At 54.6% G+C, this 6,091-nt stretch overlaps 1 long non-coding RNA gene across 1 annotated transcript; it reads right to left on the bottom strand.

Moving 5' to 3' along the window:
• Positions 1–563: 563 nt before the first annotated feature.
• LOC146404546 (uncharacterized) lies at positions 564–4,659 on the bottom strand. The gene is made up of 2 exons (XR_014840804.1): positions 4,390–4,659; positions 564–3,427 (listed from the first exon to the last, which is right to left on the bottom strand). It is a non-coding gene; the product is annotated as an uncharacterized LOC146404546 (long non-coding RNA).
• Positions 4,660–6,091: the final 1,432 nt, after the last annotated feature.

The following is a 6,091-nucleotide window of genomic DNA, read 5'->3' as shown; positions in this document are numbered from 1 at the left end:
TTAGGACCGCACCCGCGGCATAGGGAGGTACTAGGCTAGAGGTCTATTTGGAGCTGTAGCCGCCAGCCTACACCACAGCCACAGCAACGCCAGATCTGAGCCACGTCTGCGACCTACGTCACAGCTCACAGCAACGCCAGATCCACTGGGCGAGGCCAGGGATCAAACCCGCAACCTCATGGTTTCTAGTCAGATTTGTTTCTGCTGCGCCACAACGGGAATTCCTGTGCTGTCTCTTTGAGGAAGGGCCAGAAACCCACGTGCTCCATTCCAGTAAAAAAATTCCTAACAGGGAAGATACCAGGCTGCTCACCAGCATCTCTACCCAGCTGAGCTCCTCCTCCCCCAGGTGCCCCAAATCCTCAGGGCATCACCACCCACCAGTCACCCAGCCAGACACTCAAGCCTGACAAGGCTTCCTCCACACTCATAACGCCTTTCTCTCCAACCCCTCCCCTCACGACCGACTGTGTGATCTGGGACAAGTTCCTTGGCCTCTCTGTGCCTCAGTTTCCTCATCTGTAAAATGGGGATAATGACAGGCCTATCTCATAGAATCGTCATGAGGTCAAAATGAATTTTTAATCAAAATACACACACACATTAACATATATATATCAGGGTTTACCATGGCCGCTGACACAGAGTAAGAGTTCTGCACTATAATTGTCATAATTACCGCCTGCACCCAGAGCCCAGCACAGTGGATGGGACACCAGAGGCCTCACAGCAGATGTCTTGGAACCAGAGATGGTTTCCTGGGTAGATCCGATCACATCCCTCCCCAGCCGGGGTCCTGGGGAGGGGGGTGTTGTCCCAGGAGCTCCGAGTGTGACGCACGAGCTTCTCAGGCTGTCTCGGGAACCCAGACAAGGTACCACCCCCTCCTGCCCCAGGGTTGCCTCGCCCCCCAGAGAGCCCCGCCCTGCCTCAGGCTCTTTGCACGTGCGGCTCCCCAGGCCCCAGAGCCTTCTTCCCAGCCTGCTCCACACAGCACCTCCTCCTGCTTCAGGGCTCAGCTCACATCAACGCCCCTCCACCTGGACTCCCTCCCCAGGTCCCAGAACATGGCTCTTCTCCTTCCTGGCCCCACAATTTGTCAATTTACTTTTTTTTTGTGGGGGGGAGTGGATGTATGTGTGGCCTATGGAGGTTCCCAGGCTAGGGGTCGAATCAGAGCTGCAGCTGCCAGCCTTAACCCACTGGGCGAGGCCAGGGATGGAACTCACATCCTCATGGTTACTAGGCGGGTTCGTTACTGCTGAGCCACAGTGGGAACTCCCAATTTGTCGATTTAGATCTATTTGTCTCCTGACTGCCCCCACACTGGAATGTCCCAGTTGTGAGGGTGGGGACCTCATCAGGAGCGCACGGTTGGGTCATAGCAGGTACACCAGCAGGTGTTCAACCCGGGTTTGTGCAATGACCGAACGCAGAGTCAGTGGAGGACAAATGAGCAAATGGGGGGGGGGGGGGAATCTCTTCCTGACGCTGTTTTGCCGCCTGGGAAACCGAAGGGGAGATGAGGTGATGTCACGAGTCACGTACACGGGAGCAGCCATGCTGGACTGAGGTTATTGTTATGAAAGATTTCATAAAGACAAAGGGACACATGCCATGCAGACAGAACTCTGGATGACTCTTCCTCTTTGATGCGCCACCAGCCCCAGGGGCACAAGCAGCCAAAGGTGCCGCAAATCACAACGCTTCATCACGACCACATTCACCCCTGTTTGCCAGGCAAGGGATCGGCTGCAAGGTCTTTTCATCCGATGCTGGGATGGGGGGGTCGGGATGGCCCCTTTAGCTGGTCCCAAGGACACCCACCCACGGGAAACTGCATCCTAATGGCAAGTCACGGCCAGGGGCTGGAACGGCATCGCTGTAACCATGACACCATGAGGTTTATTCCAAACTCACCCCGGCCCAGTTCTCCATGCAGCTCAGCTGGACTCAAGCCCCCCTCACAGATAGGATACCGCGGGGAGGGAGGAGGCAAGGCCATAGAGAGCCCGTTTGGAGGGGCGGCCAGTGTGGAGGGCGAGAGCCAGGTCAAGAGGCCCCGAGCGGCAAGGCCCACCGGGTACCTGTTGCGCCGAGTCCCAAGTCCCGCTTAATCCTCGCCTGCGCTCCTGTGAAACAGGCAGAACTGCTCTCTCCATTTCACAGATGTAGCTACAGGGCTCAGAGAGGTTGAGGGCTTTGCCCAGGGTCACACAGCCTGCCAGAATTACCTCGGGGCTAAACGCCAGAGCCTCACACACAGCTGATCCCAATCCACACTACAGCGCAGGCCAAGTATTTCTAGAATACGTCACTGCCTTGGTTTTTTTTAACCACAAACTTACAAGCGACATGGTGCTGTTAGCCCCGCTTTACAGATGGGGGAGCTGAGGCTTGGGTAAGGGAGACCACATGCCTAGAGTCCGTAGCCGGGGGCTGGCAGAGGTGGGACTCAAACCCGTGCCCAGGAGCCTCCCTCTGCACCCAGCTGCCACCGCCATTATCTCAAATTGGTCTTGAGACTCTTTTTTTTTTTTTTTTTAGGGCCACACTTGAGGCAGCATATGGAGATTCCCAAGCTAGGGGTCAAATCAGAGCTACAGTTACTGGCCTACACCACAGCCACAGCAACGCCAGATCCAAGCCACATCTGCAACCTACACCACAGCTCATGGTAACACCAGATCCTTAACCCACTGAGCAAGGGCAGGGATTGAACCCGCAACTCCGTGGTTCCTAGTCATTTCCGCTGGGCCACAACGGGAACTCTGGTCTCGAGACTCTTGGCTTCTGCACAGTTGGTCAGGAGCAGGTGAGCAGACCTACCGTGTGACCTCCAGGTCAAGGGCACCAGGTTGCAGCCACCCTCCTGCCCCAGGTTCCCAGGCCTCTGACAATCCCAGCAGCTGTGAGGCTGGTCCCCGCATTAAAACCCTTCTATTCATGGTACAGCCTCTTGCTTGCCCTGATCCCCCACCCCCAGGAGGCCTTTTTTTGTTTTTTTGCTTTTTAGGGCCGCACCCACGGCATATGGAGGTTCCCAGGCTAGGAGTTGAATCAGAACTACAGCTGGTGGTCTACACCACAGCCACAGCAACATGGGATCCGAGCCATGTCTGTGACTTACACAGCTTGCCTCAGGCAATGCTGGATTCTTAACCCACTAAGCGAGGACAGGGATCAAACCCGCACCCTGATGGATACCAGTTAGGTTCTTAATCCACTGAGCCACAAGGGACACTCCCCCCGGAGGCTCTTCGCAAGAGTAACCGCAGCTGGAGTGAGAGACTGATTCTGAGGAATGGATGGCCTGGAGGCGGACAGGGACACAGTCGAGGCACCCTGGCAACTTGAGGCAGCATATGGAGATCACGTGATATCTTGGCGCCAGATGGGAGACAGGCAGATGAAGGAATCTAGGTAACTGCAAGCAGCACAGAAGGAAAAATGTCGAAGTCTCACCAGCCGAACACAGCCCCCTGGAGGCCAAACGTGTGGCTTTTAAGGAAATACCCTGAATACAACCTGGCTCAGCTAAGCACCTTGGAATCCACTTTTTTTTTTTTCTAACAGATGCATTGAGATATAATTCACACACCCTACAATCAACTCATTTAAAGTGTAAATTTCAATGATTTTTAGTACATTCAGAGCTGTGCAACCATCATACAGTCATTGGTAGTTGACTGACGTATGAGGCGGGGGCGGGAAACAGACAATACACCACATACTAATAGCTCTATCCGGTCCCCCACGGCCAGCGGGTCTCTCCCAGCAGTTGATCCATGCACCCCTCCTGTGTCACTGAACACAGGACCCTGTCCCCTCCCCACAGGGGACAATACAGCAGTGAGGCTGGCCAAGCGCCCCGTGACACATGCACACACTTAAGCCAGACAAACATGCACACGTTGGGCCTGAAACAGGAACAAGGTCCCCACATGAGGCTTTGAGGCTGAGGGGCCTCTTTGCCTCCTGGGAGGAAGTGTCCCAGGCCCGAGGTCCAGTCTACGGGGCCACGTCCGGGTTGAAAGCCTGGATGCTCCAGACCCCTCCCAGCACAAGGCAACACAGACCCAACCCAAACTTCCTCTACTGCGAGGGAAACGCAGAGATGAACTTAGTCCAGGGTTTCTTAATACAGATCATGTGGACATTTGGGGCTGGACAATCCCCCGCTGTGCGTGGCTGTCCTGCACCCTGTCGGACGTTGGCAGCATCTCCGACGCCACCTGATGCCAGCAGCTTCCCTTGCCCCACAGCTGGGGGGTAAAATCACCCCCAACTGAGAACCACTGATCTAGATAAGCCCTGTCCAAACCCAGCTGGGGAAACGGAGGCTAAGAGGTGAGGAATCACGACAGCTGCCACTGACCGGGCACCTACCTGGAGCTGACCCCACGCCAAGGGCCCTAGACGTTTTCATTTCGAATCGTCACCGCCATCCTAGGAGGTGAGCGTTACCACTTCTCCTTCACACATGCAGCATCTCTGGCTCAGAGAGGTCAAGTGACTGTCCTTGGGGGCTAGAGCAAGGGGCCACCCGAGCTAGGCATCCCCGACTTGGGGCCCCAGTGGCGGCGGCGGTGGCGGTGGTCACCGTGAGCTGAAGGTGAACTTCACGGAGGGAGCATTGGTAAACAGGCAGCAGGTGCCGGCAAATTCTTTAAGGACATCTGCTGATGGGTCTGTTGTCAATTGCAAACATCTGTGGGTTTCCGCTGGCGTCTGCTCGGCTCCTTCCGGTCCCTGTGGATGGTTGGGCATGTGCGGAATTACAGGTTTCTGAGCTGATGGGCCACCTTTGGCCTCTATTATCCCAGGTCTCTGTGGGCAGGTGGCTCTGGTGAAAACGTAACCATCTGTCAAAACAAAATCATAAGCTCTTGGCGCTGGATGTAGCCTCAGAATGTACCTGATTCAACACCTGCATCCTCCAGGTGGGAAATTGGGGGGGGCGGACCCCTGTGCTCAGGGCTGCCCAGGGAGCTGAGCTGGCACAGGGCTGGAAAGAGGAGCAGCCAAGAGAGACGTCACACACAATTCCCAGTGTACAATCCCACGGCTTTTCGTATATTTCTAGAACAGTGCAACTATCGCCACAATCCATTCTACAACACTATCATCACCCTGCCTCAAAGCCCAGACCCCCTCGCAATGGCCCCCCACTGCTGTTTTCCCCCAATTCATCCCAGCCCTGGCAACCACGAACTAATGTCCCTCTTGATGAATTTGCCTATTCCAAATGTTTCGTGTAAATGGAATCGTACAATCTGTGGTCTCTGGGGACCAGCTTCTCTCACTCAGCGTGTTTTCAAGATTCATCTGTGTTGGAGTTCCCATCGTGGCTCAGTGGTTAACGAGTCCGACTAGGAACCATGAGGTTGAGGGTTCGATCCCTGGCCTTGCTCAGTGGGTTAAGGATCCGGCATTGCCGTGAGCTGTGATGTAGGTTGCAGACGCGGCTCGGATCCCGAGTTGCTGTGGCTCTGGTGTAGGCTGGTGACTACAGCTCTGATTGGACCCCTAGCCTGGGAACCTCCATATGCCACGGGAGCGGCCCAGGAAATGGCAAAAAGACAAAAAGAAAAAAAAAGTTTCATCTGTGTTGTAACACGTAGCCAGGCTACATTCCTCTTTAAGGCTGAATGATACTCCACTGTAATAATAGACCATATGCTATGTCTCTTCATTCGTTGATAGACATATCCCTTGCTGCCACTTGAGTGTTTGCCTTTTTTTTCTGGCCATGCCTGCGACCTGTGGAAGTTCCCAGGCCCTAGATCGAGCCCAGGCCACAGCAGCAACAACGCCTGATCCTTAACCACTGCTAGATCACCAGGAAACTCCAAGTTGGAGGTTTTCTTGCTGTTACAAACCTCTTTTCTTTTATGAAACAGTATGTGGGGGGGGCAGTCCCTTGTGGGGCTTAAGGATCCAGCATTGTCACTGTAGCAGCTTGGGTCACTGCTGCCGTGGTGCAGGTTAGATCTCTGGCCCACCCAGGAACTTCCGCAGGCTTCAAGGTGTGGCCAAAAAAAAAAAAAAAAACTTACAAAACATCAACGACAACAGCAAAAGGAAAGAC

Source organism: Sus scrofa, chromosome 3 (genome assembly GCF_054392235.1).
Source record: "Sus scrofa isolate SSC_HxYL_T2T_F1_AM1 chromosome 3, Sscrofa_HxYL_maternal_Yorkshire_Landrace_v2.0, whole genome shotgun sequence".
Lineage (NCBI taxonomy): Eukaryota > Metazoa > Chordata > Mammalia > Artiodactyla > Suidae > Sus > Sus scrofa.
Note: the sequence above shows the minus strand (reverse complement) of the source record. Positions and strands in the feature narration are given on the sequence as shown.